The sequence below is a fragment of the Chenopodium quinoa genome, unplaced genomic scaffold (genome assembly GCF_001683475.1).
Source record: "Chenopodium quinoa cultivar QQ74 unplaced genomic scaffold, ASM168347v1, whole genome shotgun sequence".
Classification (NCBI taxonomy): domain Eukaryota; kingdom Viridiplantae; phylum Streptophyta; class Magnoliopsida; order Caryophyllales; family Amaranthaceae; genus Chenopodium; species Chenopodium quinoa.
The window spans coordinates 765,493-780,119 of NW_018743691.1; positions in this window are offsets into that span (position 1 = coordinate 765,493).

Consider the following 14,627-nt stretch of genomic DNA (forward strand, 5'->3'; position numbering starts at 1 on the left):
CATCACCACTATTATACTGAAATTTCAACACAATTTCATCACCCATTCTGCAATTTTCAAACAAATAAAAATGAATTTCAATTGCAACTTGCATAGTTCAAGAGAAGAAAAAATCGAATACCCTAATTGTATTACATTCAATGAAAAATAGAGTAAAGAAAAAAATTATAGATGAATTCAATATAATTCTAAATACCCAAATAAATTGGTAATTTCAAATATACAATCTTTAAAATAGAATTTTTTTTTTTTTTAAAAAAAAAAAGAAAAAGAAAAAAACGGAGAGAAATTGAATTGATAAACGCACAGATACATATATTCAATTCAATAACCATGCATTCATACTTACTAATACAATCAAAACACAATAGCAAAACAAAAAAACAAAATTTGATTAATCCTTAATACATAATAAACAAACCATACTTCATCAACATTAGTTCATATGTAAAACAGGGCATTCATGGTAATCTAATGCAGAAAGTTTGTTTTTTGCATTGTTTGAAATTTAGGAAGAAGGAATTACCTTGTAACTGTAGAAATTAGGCCTTTTTTTGCAGATTGAGATGATTGAGGTGATGAATTTTTTATAATTGCACTTGAGTTTGAGCGATCGAACAAGTAAAAACTTAAACGTTTTTCATCAGTGAAGTGATGAGGGTTTTGGTTATTGTAGGTATCATTCAATAAATTAAGTGAGGGTAATTTAGTAAATTATTATTACATAACCATGGTTAGTGTATTTTAGGCTAATATATCACATTTAATAAAATAAAGCTATACAAGGGAATAATTGTAAAACTAATGCTATTTAAGAGAATTTGACAAAAATTTTGCTACCATAGAGAATTTACAAACTTTTATTGCTACCAATGAGAAAAACCCAAAAAAAAAAACATCGTACCAATTTTTTTTTTAAACTCATGTACTCATCAAAACCTCATTCAAACCGAACCTTAAAAGTCATTACCCTTTGATCATGACCTAACCGTTTATAACAAGCGACTCTTAAAAGTCATTACTTTTTTTTATTTATTTTTTTATTTTTTGGTTAAAAGAGAAATTTTAATTGAGCAGTTGTTATAAAAGTGTTAGGAATTACAATAATAGAGTTCATGCCATCTATCATATATTGGAATTATAATATGCTTTGAGGGACACCTTCGAGTCATCTTTGTTTGAATTCTGATGTAGCTTGGTTTGCTTAGTGTTGTTCTAAAGAATACTACAAGAAGGGGGGGTTAAATTGTAGTATGAGAGATTAGCCAAACTTTTTGCGGAATTAAAATTAAGTTAGCTAAAGGAACTGAAAGATTAACTGAAGGAACTAAAGAATGCAAGAGAGATTTTACGTGGAAAACCCCTTGGCCCTAACAAGGAGAAAAACCACGACCACTTGGGATTTTGGGAAAAGAATCTTCACTGTAATAGGGCAAATGATCCTATTACTAGCTAAAGACTCAAACTCAAGTTCCTCTACGAACTTGAGACCCTGAGGAACAAGTCACCCAACTTGTTACTCTTCTCTTCTCTTTCTCTCTTCTCTGTTTTCTTTTCTCTTTCTCTTCTCTTTCTCACTTCTCTTTCTCATACACCAAAGTTCACTCGAACTTCCCCATTCCCCAAATTACAAATCGAAAGAAAAACAGACTCTAGTATAAGAACATTAAGAACACTCTAATGAACTTGTGTGGAATTGACACTTGACTCGAATTAAAAGTTAGAAAACTAATGTGAGCAAGGGTGAGTTTTTCCATCAGATTTCAAAGACTATTTATAGAGCAATAAACGTATAGGAAAAACCCCTTTGTGCACCAAATCCATCACGCCACTACTCATACCCACTAAGAAGATCATGTCCCTTGAATTAAGGAACCATGAACTCCTCAATGTGCAAAACCATGACTGAAGAAGAACATGGGAGAATAGGCCGCAAGTTTTGGAAAACATGGGAGATTATATTTTGTTAAAGATATTTTCGAAAATCAGAAAAAGGAATAAAATAAAATCTTTTTAATTTTACAAAAAGAAAAACGTTTAAATGATAACAGTTTTCCTAAAAACTAGCATGCACATATTTTATCTTTTAGACCAATTCCACACAGAAATTTCGAGTGCCAATTAATCTCTTATACTTACATAAATCCTAGAATATAAAATATATTTTAGTCTTCATGTTCTCTGATGAAGCTTCTACTCCGATGCTTCTGTTCCTTGGGAGGAACTTCTCTTCTCTGATGAGGCTTCTTCTCTAAAGCTTCTGTTCCCTGAGGGAACCTTCTCTTCTCCAGTCTTCATTTCTGAAGCACCAGTTCCTGCGAGGGAACTCTTTTTTATGGCTAGCTCTGCTTCTGGCCTTCTTGTTCCTCATGGTATTTTTACAAGACACTCCATTCTCCTAGTCTTTGTAACTGAGTACACACTTAAACAATCAAGCACTTATTAGTTTGTAAGTAAGTGAGTTTGTGTCATCATCAAAATCATTAAGTCCAACAATATTCTCCCTTTTTGATGATGAAAAACAAACCAAACTTACTTACAAGGAAATAGGGATAATCCATTTTAATCCTAAAGAAAGGAAATGCAAAAACAAAATATAATGCAGAATGGAAACTAATATTAAGAAAATAAAACCAATACATAGATAAATAACTTAAGGAAAAACTGAAAAACTTGAAAAAACTTGTATATACATTATACCAGCTTGTAGAGATTAGGCAGCTTGTGAAGATTTCGAATAGAGACCATAGAATGATTAAGTTTCCTTGATAGTTTGCATCTTTTCCCCCCTTTTGGCATTATCAAAAACTAACATACAAGCATATAGTATACCATAACACAGCACCATCTAGTGGTTAAATGTTAAGACAAGAAGCATGCATAGAGAGAAAACATTCACAAAGCATATAGGCAAAAGAAACATAAACATTCATCATCAAAAACCGATTTAAAACATCGGCCAATGTACCAAATTTGCAAGTTTTAACAAAAGAAATTAAAGTACCCAAAATATTACAGACCCAAAAAAAATTGTTTCCAAAAGCAAATAAACAGAATGTTTCATTAACAGAGAAAGGCTGCAAGGTAGGATAGGTTAGGAAGCAGTGCTCTGGTCATCATCAACAGCAAGATCCTCCAGCTTCTTGCTGATTTGAGACACGATGTCCTTCACAGTGGACAGTCTCCCCTGTTCAGAGCTCGTGACCAGTTTCTTCAGATCAACATCAAGAGTGAGCACACTCTTCTTCAGTTCCTCCATCTTTACCTTTGAATTCTCTTGTTCCTTCAGCATTTTCTGGAGCATCTCCTTCATCTCCTTCACGTCTTCGCTGGGAACTCTTGGTGGGGAACTGAATGCTACAAACCTTGTACCTGCAGATGCATACTTGCCCGAAGTAGAAGAGTTGTTGATTTTATGAAAATCCTCCTGTACCCCAGTAATGTCTATACAGACAGGTGCTGGGGCCTCCTTTTTATTCATCAACCTCAAACTCTTCCTCTTCTTCCTTCCCCCTGTCTCAATGACCTCTTCCACCTGCTTTTCCTCTTCCTCCTCTTGCTCCTGAATTTCCTGAACAACTCCCTCAACCATAGCAGCAACCCTTTCATCTTCCCCCTCAGATGGTGCACTCACTTCAAAACACCCATCTACAACCCTCAACTTATGGTTTTCAAGGAATATAGGCTGTATGTACTCAGTGTTTTTGAGGGGCAGGGGTTCAACAGCAGTCAAGGAGATACCAAAGCTTTCAAATACATAGGTGAGTAAGTTACCATATCCCACCTTCCATCCCTTAGGAACACAATGGGAAAGGTGTTGGATCATGATGGAGGGAAAGTTGATTTGGAACTTTTTGGCTAGGCAATAGATTAGGATAGAATCAAGCTTGTTGGCACTGTCTCTCTTTTCAGAACGAGGGATTATGTCATTGAACACAAATTTTAACAGGATTTTATCAAGAGGGGTTAGGTCATTGTGGTTTATGTAGGTTTCCTCAGGGTCACCACCTAGATACTCCACTATTTCATCAATATTAGCATCAGGAAGAGGGTTCCTTATCACATTATTTTTGAAATAAATATCGTAACCAGTATTGGGCACATCAAACAACTCAGCCAAATACATAGCATCAAACTCAATATCCTTCTTAAGCACACAACAACGAATTAAACCTTTAGAGTACTTAAAGCTTTTACAGAAATCCTTCATAGCATCAATAAACAAACTCCGATTGAAACATTCACCCAACAAATTCACCCAATTTTGAGCCTCAAACAAATCTAGCAATTCATAAAGCTTAACAGATCTACACCAAGGTAAATTAAGTCCCAAACCTGTCACAAAGTGGTCACTGATCTTCTCCAGCCTCTTCATGGAAGCAGGCTTGTCTCGATAGTTAACACCCATCTCCGGAATGTTCTCAATTTCTTCTTGCATGTCTTCAGCTTTCCCTTTACGAGAAGTGCTAGAATCAGTAGGAGATTCATGCTTGGAGGCTTCAGGATTTTGTGTTTCCGGGATGATTTCCATGGTGATGTCTTGGGTAGGGTTTGTGTTTGTTTCGGCTTCAATTTAGGTTTTTGGTGAGACAAACATTGGAGAGTAATTTTGATCGGAGTGATGAGAGAGAAGGTAATTTTTGTGTGGAGTGAATTTTGAGGAGGCTGACATTGCTTTTATGGTGGAGGTAACTTGGTGAAGTAAATAAGTGAGGTGTCGCTTGGGAGGTGAAGCGAATTTGGTTGATTTGACACTCTTATTTATTGCTTAGGGAAACGTAAACCGTGTTTTATGAGAGTATTGCATTTGGGCTACTTTTGAACAAAAGATAATGATGAATATTGGATGCATTCATCCGAATTTTGTGTTTAGATAAAAAGAATTTGGAATTTTGAAAATTGGATAAACACGAAAATTTTATCTCTTGAAATTTATCAGTGGGACACACTTGCAAATACAACTTGATACACGGAACAATTCAACAAGGCTCATGCAATCAATTTTGTACTTTCAATATCTATGACTTTCAAATTTACATGCCCTTAGTAAATATTTCTCCTGCTCACAACTTGCCTTCACTATGTAATTAAACATATAACACTTGTGCACAGTATACAATAGATTAAGTACGTCAGTTTGAGCTTCATACCTGAGGGAACTTGATGCATTTTTTCTTAGTATAACTTAATCATCCCAAGTTTCATTCTCATCTTCTCATGCCTTTCTCTATTCAAGGGTTTAGTTAAAATATCTGCAATTTGATTGTCAGTTTGGTAGAAATCTAATTTAATCAAACCCTTTTCAACGTTATCCTTAAGGAAATGATGCCTTATATGAATATGCTTAACTCTTGAATGATGGACTGGATCTTTAGATATGCAAATTGCACTAGTGTTATCACAGTAGATAGTAATGCAATTAAATTTAATACCAAAGTCACGCAACTGTTGTTTAATCCAGAGGACTTGAGAGCAACAAGCAGCTGCTGCCACATACTCAGCCTCTGAAGTAGACAATGCAACAATATTTTGTTTCTTGGAACCCCAAGAAACTAGACAAGAGCCAAGGAACTGAACCATACCTGAGGTGCTTTTCCTATTGACTAGGTCACCTGAATAGTCAGCATCTGTGAATCCTCTAAGCATAAAGTCATCACTTCTAGGATAGAACAGACACAGGTCATCTGTTCCTTTGAGGTATCTCAGAATTCTCTTAAAAGCCGTTAGATGTGATTCTTTAGGATTAAACTGAAATCTAGCACATAATCCAACACTAAAAGAAATGTCAGGCCTACTGGCTGTTAGATATAGCAATGAACCAATCATACCTCTGTAAGTGGTTTGATCCACACTTGTTCCTTGTGGATCCTCATCAAGTCTTGTTGTTGTTCCCATAGGTGTGTGATTTGTCTTGGCATTCTCCATGTTGTACTTCTTCAGAAGTTCCTTGACATACTTCTGTTGGTGAATCATTATTCCTTCAGGTGTTTGCTTTATTTGAAGTCCAAGGAAGAAATTTAATTCACCCATCATGCTCATCTCAAATTCACCACCCATTAGCTCAGCAAAGTACTTGCATAAACCATTGTTAGTAGCACCAAATATAATATCATCTACATAGATCTGTACAACTAACAAATCAGTTCCTCGAGATTTTAGAAAAAGAGTTTTGTCTAATTTCCTCTTTTAAAATCATTTTTCAGCAGGAACTTTGAAAGCCGTTCATACCAGGCTCTTAGAGCTTGTTTAAGCCCGTAAAGAGCTTTATCAAGCTTAAAGACATGATTTGGAAATTTAGGATTTTTGAAACCTGGTGGTTGTTCAAAAAACACCTCCTCATTTAAGAAACCATTAAGAAAAGCACATTTCACATCCATTTGATAAAGTTTGAAACCCATAAAAGAAGCAAAAGCTACTAGGATTCTAATAGCTTCTAATCTAGCTACAGGAGCAAAGGTTTCATCGAAATCAATACCTTCCGGTTGGTTGTAGCCTTTCACAACCAATCTAGCCTTGTTCCTTACAATGGTGCCATGTTCATCAAACTTGTTCCTGAACACCCATTTGAGCCCAATAACTTTATTTCCCTTAGGCTTTGGCTCAAGGTGCCAGACTTTGTTCCTTTCGAACTCATTGAGTTCCTCTTGCATGGCCACTATCCAATTAGCATCTCCCAAGGCTTCTTGATGATTTCTTGGCTCTAAAATAGACAGAAATGCATGGAATGCGCAGTAGTTCCTCATTTGTGATCTTGTTTGAGTTCCTTTTCCTATATCACTGATAATTAGATCATTTGGATGGGAACCTTGATACTTGAATGGCCTGGGTTGAAATTCCCTTGCTGGAACTCCAATTTGAGGAGCTTCTGGTTCTGTTCCTTCTGCTTCTTCTTCTTGTTCCTCATTCACCTGTTCATCTGGTTGAGGAACCTCTCCATTTTCTTGATGTTCCTCTTCTGGAGCAGGCTTCTTTTCCTTGGTTTGCTTTTGAGTCTCTTCTTCATCCCTGTCTCTTATCAATCCAATTTCAAAATCATTATCATCTTCTTGTTCCTGCACACTCACAAATTGGTTAACTTCATCAAAGATTATATGAATGCTTTCCTCAACACACATTGAGCTTTTATTGTAAACTCTATAAGCTTTGCTATCAGAGGCATATCCTAGAAATATAGCCTCTTCACTTCTTTCATCAAATTTCCCTAGGTTTTTCTTACCATTGTTATGTACAAAGCACTTACAACCAAAGGCTCTAAGATGAGATATGTTTGGCTTCTTTCCCCTGAATAGTTCATAGGGAGTCTTGTTGATGATACTTCTGATTGTTACCCGGTTAAGGATGTAACATGCTGTATTCACGGCTTCAGCCCAGAAGTTCCTTGGCAATCCACTTGCAATCAGCATCGTTCTAGCCATTTCCTCAAAGGTTTGATTCTTCCTTTCTACAACTCCATTCTATTGGGGAGTCCTTGGAGGTGAGAAGTTATGATTCATGCCATTTTCCCTGCAAAACTCATCAAATCTTGAGTTCTCAAATTCAGTTCCGTGATATGATCTGAGATTGACTATGGTGTGACCACTGATTTTCTGTATTTTCTTGGCAAAAGCAACAAACTCGTTAAAAGTTTCATCTTTACTAGCAAGAAAAATAACCCAAGTGAATCTAGAATAATCATCAACAATAACCAAAACATATTTCTTGCCACTCTTGCTTTGAATTCTCATGGGACCACATAAATCCATATGGATTAATTCCAAAGGCTTTGTAGTGCTTACCATTTTCTTTAATTTAAAAGATGAGCGAACATGCTTGCCTTTCACACATGCATCACAAACTTTGTTCTGTAGGAACTTGATAATAGGAAGTCCCACAACCAAGTTCCTTGACCTCAGCTTGTCCAGTAATGAAAAGCTAGCATGTCCAAAACGTTTATGCCATAGCAGGGGATCATCTTCAACAACACTTAGACATGTAAGATTGTTCCTTGGGATTAATTTGAGGTCAACTGTATAAGTGTTCCCTCTTCTTGTTCCTTCTAGAACAACCTTTCCTGACTTGTTGTTGATGATGTTGCAAGAGTTAGAAGTAAAACTTACAGAGTTTCCTTTATAACAGAATTGTGATATACTGAGCAAATTGTGCATTAATTAAGCCCTCGACCAGAAACACATTATCAATGGAATGAGATTTTGATCTACCAATTTTGCCTTTTCTAATGATCTCGCCCTTATTATTATCCCCAAAGGTTATTGTTCCTCCAGGGTAGTCTTCTAGTGAGAGGAATTTTGATTTATCACCTGTCATATGCTTTGAACAACCGTTGTCGAGATACCACGAGTTGTTCCCCCTCACTAGGACCTGCAAGAAAACTAAGCATTAGGATCAGGAACCCAGGTTTCCTTGGGTTCCTTAGACGTGGATGCAATATCAGTTTTCTTGACCCACACTTGTTTTACATTTCTTTTATCAGCTTCTTCTCTTATCCTACACTGTCCATAGAGATGTCCAGTCTTACCACAAAAAGTGCATACCTTCATGTTAGGAAGCTCAACATATTTCTTTTGCTTACCTTTCCTCTTGATCATATAACCAAGGCCTTCAGTTCTTTTCCCTTGAGCTTCAGCTATCCACTTAGGTATGACTTTTGGGTCAATACTTCTATCCTTTCTAGCATTCAGTTCCGATTCAAGTTGATCCTTTTGGGTTTTTAAAGTATGAAGCTCATTTTTCAAATTTTCAAAATCAACATTGAATTTAAGCAACTGATCGCTTGAGGAACTGCTAGAACTGATATCAGAATTTATGAGCTTATACTGAGTTAGTTCAACATTTAGAAGAATACTTTCATTCTTAATTCTATCAGCTATCTCAGTTATGTGTTTGTATTTAAAATCAAGTTCTCTTAGTTTGCTTTGAGACTTGGCAAAGGTTGTTTCCAACCAAGCACCATGTTCTTTGCAAACCTTAAGAGCTTTTTCACATTTTTTCAACTTCACACATGTATCTCTAAAGAATTCTTCTTCTTCTAGACATATATCTATCAAGACATTTTTAGAGAGAGTTTTAAGCTGTTTAGGATCAAGAAATACCTCTTTTTGAAGTTCCTCAAGGTAAGACTTTTCATCATCTGATTTGGCCATCAAACAAAGATTGGCCATCTCCTCTTCTGGTTGGTCATCATCTTCTTCTTCACTTTCTGAGTCTCCCCAGGCTGCTATCATGGCCTTCCTCATGTCTGATTTTTGATAGTTTGCTTTGCTGAATTTTTGTCTTCCCTGTTCCTTAGCCTTTCCTTTCCCTTTATCATTTTCCCAAAGGGGACAGTCTCTGATAAAGTGATCTGGAGATCCACACTTGTGGCAGCTGTAGTCAGGCTTTGGATTTGAGGTCTTTTTCCCGAAGTTCCTTGAGGTTCAGCCTTTCTTGAACATCTTTTTGAATCTTCGCACAATTAGGGCAACCTCATCCTCGTCCACTTCTGATTCTTCCTCCTCATCAGCCTTAAGAGCCAATCCCTTGTTCCTCATGGGTTCATTGTTGACTCCAAGGTGTAGCTCATTAGTCATGAGAGAACATGCTAGTTGTTCAATATTGAACTTTGTAAAGTCCTTCATTTCCTGAAGGGCTGTCACCTTAGCTCTCCATCTCTCATCTTGTGGAAGACTTCTAAGAACCTTCCTAACCTGCTTATCTATAAGAATCTGTATACCAAGGGAAACCAACTCATTTATGATGTTAGTAAAGTAAGTTAGCATCTCTTGAATGGTTTCCTTAGGCTGCATTTCAAATCTTTCATACTTAGACATAAGTAGATCGATTTTTTAGCGTTTAACCTCATTAGTTCCTTCATGAGTAATCTGCAGCAAATCCCAGATTTCCTTAGCGTTCTTGCACCCCATAACACGATTGTGTTCGTGAGGTCCAAGTCCACAGTGGAGCAATTTCACAACCATAGCATTTATTTCCATTTTATCAAAGTCCTCTTTTTCATATTCAGATATAGGCTTAGGGATTACCTCGTTCTAAGCATTTGTTTTGGTGACTTCGAAATCACCAACCTCGATGACCCTTCAGACTTGGTAGTTCTCTGCCTTGATAAAGATCTCCATGTGGTTCTTCCAGTAAGTATAGAACTTGTCGTTGAACATAGGAGGCCTCTGAGTTGAGTATCCTTCCTCGAGCTTTTTATGAGTATTCATTTTCTCCAAGACCTTTCTTCTTCAGGGTTTCCTGATTTTCCTAGTAGTTAGGCTCTGATACCAATTGTTGTTCTAGAGAATACTACAAGAAGGGGGGGTTGAATTGTAGTATGAGAGATTAGCCAAACTTTTTGCGGAATTAAAATTAAGTTCGCTAAAGGAACTGAAAGATTAACTAAAGGAACTAAAGAATGCAAGAGAGATTTTACATGGAAAACTCCTTGGCCCTAACAAGGAGAAAAACCACGACCACTTGGGATTTTAGGAAAAGAATCTTCACTATAATAGCGCAAATGATCCTATTACAAGATAAAGACTCAAACTCAAGTTCCTCTACGAACTTGAGACCCTGAGGAAAAAGTCACCCAACTTGTTACTCTTCTCTTCTCTTTCTCTCTTCTCGGTTCTCTCTTCTCTTTCTCTTCTCTTTCTCACTTCTCTTTCTCATACACCAAAGTTCACTCGAACTTCCCCATTCCCCAAATTACAACTCGAAAGAAAAACAGACTCTAGTATAATTAAGAATATTAAGAACACTCTAATGAACTTGTGTGGAATTGACACTTGACTCGAATTAAAAGTTAGAAAACTAATGTGAGCAAGGGTGAGTTTTTCCATCAGATTTCAAAGACTATTTATAGAGCAATAAACGTATAGGAAAAACCCCTTTGTGCAGCAAATCCATCACGCCACTACTCATACCCACTAAGAAGATCATGTCCCTTGTATTAAGGAACCATGAACTCCTCAATGTGCAAAACCATGACTGAAGAAGAGCATGGGAGAATAGGCCACAAGTTTTGGAAAACATGGGAGATTTTATTTTGTTAAAGATATTTTCGAAAATCAGAAAAAGGAATAAAATAAAATCTTTTTAATTTGACAAAAAGGTAAACGTTTAAATGATAACAGTTTTCCTAAAAACTAGCATGCACATATTTTATCTTTTAGACCAATTCCACACAGAAATTTCAAGTGCCAATTAATCTCTTATACTTACATAAATCCTAGAATATAAAATATATTTTAGTCTTCATGTTCTCTGATGAAGCTTCTACTCCGATGCTTCTGTTCCTTGGGAGGAACTTCTCTTCTCTGATGAGGCTTCTTCTCTAAAGCTTCTGTTCCCTGAGGGAACCTTCTCTTCTTTAGTCTTCATTTTTGAAGCACCAGTTCCTGTGAGGGAACTCTTCTTTATGGCTAGCTCTGCTTCTTGCCTTCTTGTTCCTCATGGTATTTTTACAAGACACTCCATTCTCCTAGTCTTTGTAACTGAGTACACACTTAAACAATCAAGCACTTATTAGTTTGTAAGTAAGTGAGGTTGTGTCATCATCAAAATCATTAAGTCCAACACTTAGGTCCATGGAGTAAGATTTGGAAATATAATACTAGTAGATCGAATAGCTATTGATTTTTGTCGTCAGTTCGATTTAGTTCTACCAAAAATAAAATAAAATAAATATCGCCCTCAAATATCTAACACCTGCAAAATAATATAAAATTACGTATTTTTCCTTATAATAACGATTACAAAAATAAATAATTTTACCTCAATTTCACACTTTTACTACACACAAAACTTTTTACCGTTCTCTCTGGTGGTCAATGGCCACTAACGCTCATCGAACAACCACCCCAACCACCGTGAGTTTCAAAATCAAACAAAATTTTTAAATTTTGTAAAATCAAATTTGTTGGATGTTATGGACAACGACGAAATACCAGAAACACAACCTTAGACGCTTGCCAAAGGCTCGTCGAACCGTACGGAATCGGTACGTCGTGATAATTTATTTTAAAAAAACTCAAAATCCAAAAAACGCCTAAAATTTTCGAATACTCTAGGCTAAAACGCCTAGTTTTTTTTAAACATCCTAGGCTATTCGAAAAAAACTAGGCGTTTCAGCCTAGGGTATTCTAAAAAACTAGGCGTTTCACCTCAAACGCCCCAGATTTTTCATACAACCACACGGTTGTTCGCACGAACTAGGCGTTTGAGCCTAGGACGTGAGAAAAATCTAGGCGTTTGCCGCGAATTTAGAAAATAAAAAAAAAAACATTTTCTCCGCCGACGACCGACTTTCCTTTGTCCTTACTCGTCATTACCGCGGTTATGTAGATCGTGAAACCAGAGGTAAGGAGTATAAAAGGGTAAATTTTTAATTTTAGTTTATTTTGCGGGCGTTAGTTAGATATTTGAGGGCGACGTTTAGCTTTCCATTTTCATTTACATAAAAATAACATAAAATTGGTATGGATGATTGAAGTGGTGATAAGTATTGGCAAGTGCGCTTTGCCAAGTTAAGTAGCTTCCACTTTGAGAAATAATATTGGTAAAGTCTCGCTCCCAAAAAATATTAAAAAGGTTGGGATTATTTTAAAGACCTCAAACATAACCAAAGGTGAAAGGTGAGGGTTGTTTTCAGGTCAAGCTTTCCAAGTCATTTTTCAAAGTTAAAAAGCACTTGTTTTGCAATGTTCCTTAATCTCTTTATATTAAGTGTTATATTGAATGTTACATTCTAAAAACATGTTACTAAAATGTTACTTATAAATCTAATAAATCTATATTTTAAAAAGTGTTATCAAAATGTGTTACATACACTCAAATATGTACTATTGTTTTAATTAATATATATATACTAGATTAGTCCTATGCGATGCACGGATTCTTTTAAATATAGAGTATATATTTTATGTATTCCTGCGTATTAAAAAAATTATTGAAACATAGCCTAGTTGTTAAGGCTAATTTTATAAAATTAATTTTGAAGATGAACAAACCGATATATATAAATAAATAAATATATATATATATATATATATATATATATATATATATATATATATATATATATATATATATATATATATAGTTTAGATTTTTACTATACGATTATAATTAAGCAAATAAAAAATGATTTTAAACTTGAAATATATAAAGGAAAAAAGAAAAAATATATACATCAAAGTATATTGTTCGATTAAGCATAAGGGAAAGATGAATTAGATACCAATAGTTGGTCTATTCAAAAAAAAAAAGAAAAAAAAAGATACCAATAGTTGGTGATAGAAGAAAAATAAATAAATTAAAGAGTATAGATAAATGGAGAGGAGGAGAAATAAAATTTAAAATTTGAAACCAAAGAAAATATAATGACGTCAGATTTTATTTAGGCGGGAAAATTTTTCTTATAGCTTCTAATTTCCTTCTCTTATAAAATATTCATTTCAGTTTAGTTCAATTAGCTGAGTTCAGTCAATGAGAACATACCCTTAGTTCTTATTCAATGGCCATAATTAAACCAAAGAGGAATTAAAATCCAACGATATATTTTTTGTGGATTGCTAAACAGTGCCAACAAAAATGATCACCACCGCCAACATTTGGTGTGAATGGACAATCGTACCCTTATTACTTCACCATCCTTTCATCCTCCAGGCAATCCACAACCCCTTCCGATCCAATCGGTGACCCACAACCCTTTTTGACCGACGACCCACCACAACCCCCCTCTATGACGACCCACCACCTTCCCTAGCCGGCGAGTAGGTGGTGTTTTTTTTTTATTTCAGGCAACCGTATAACCGGAGCCCAAAACCGGTTACCGTGCATAGTAACTGAAGCCCAATGATGGTAACTGATTTTGGGCTCCGGTTACTACGCACGACAATCTATGTGGGCTCCGGTTACCATGCACCTTAACTGATTCCATGGTAACTGAATCCATGGTAACCGAAGCCCAAAACCGGTTACCATGGATGGTAATCGGTTTTGGGCTCCGGTTACCACGCATGGCAACTGGTTTTGGGCTCCGGTTATCGTGGTTGCTTGAAATAAAAAAAACACCACCTTAATCGCCAGTCAGGGTGGTGGTGGTGGTTGTCATCGCCGATCAGTGTGGTGCTGGTGGTGTTAGTCGTCAAATAGGGTGATGGTGTAAAGGTTTTAGTGATTGGTGGCAAAATGGAAGATAATAGTGAAGTACTAAGGGCATGGTTGTCCATTTACACTAGATGTTGGCGGTTTTGATCACTTTGAATGGCGGTATTTGACAAACCCCTTTCGCAAATTCATTCGATTGAACACATGTAGCAGCTTAATGTAAATAGAGGATGAGGGGGAAAGAGAAGTAGCGTTTCTTAGGTGAATGAATTTGATAGTATGCATCTTTAGTAGTAAGATTATGCACATCTTAATCAAAATTCATGCACATCGTATCGAAGTCAAAAAAAATTGCACATTAAGTTCAAAAAATTTGCACATTCAGTACAAAAATTATGCACATAAAATCCTTCTCATTTTTCTCATTTTAAGGAACTTCTCATTTGACCCTAAATTTATAAATATATATAGAGAAAGGATCATGTGAGAACCCTCCTCTATATAAGAACTGAATCTTATATAAGAAAGGATCAATCTTA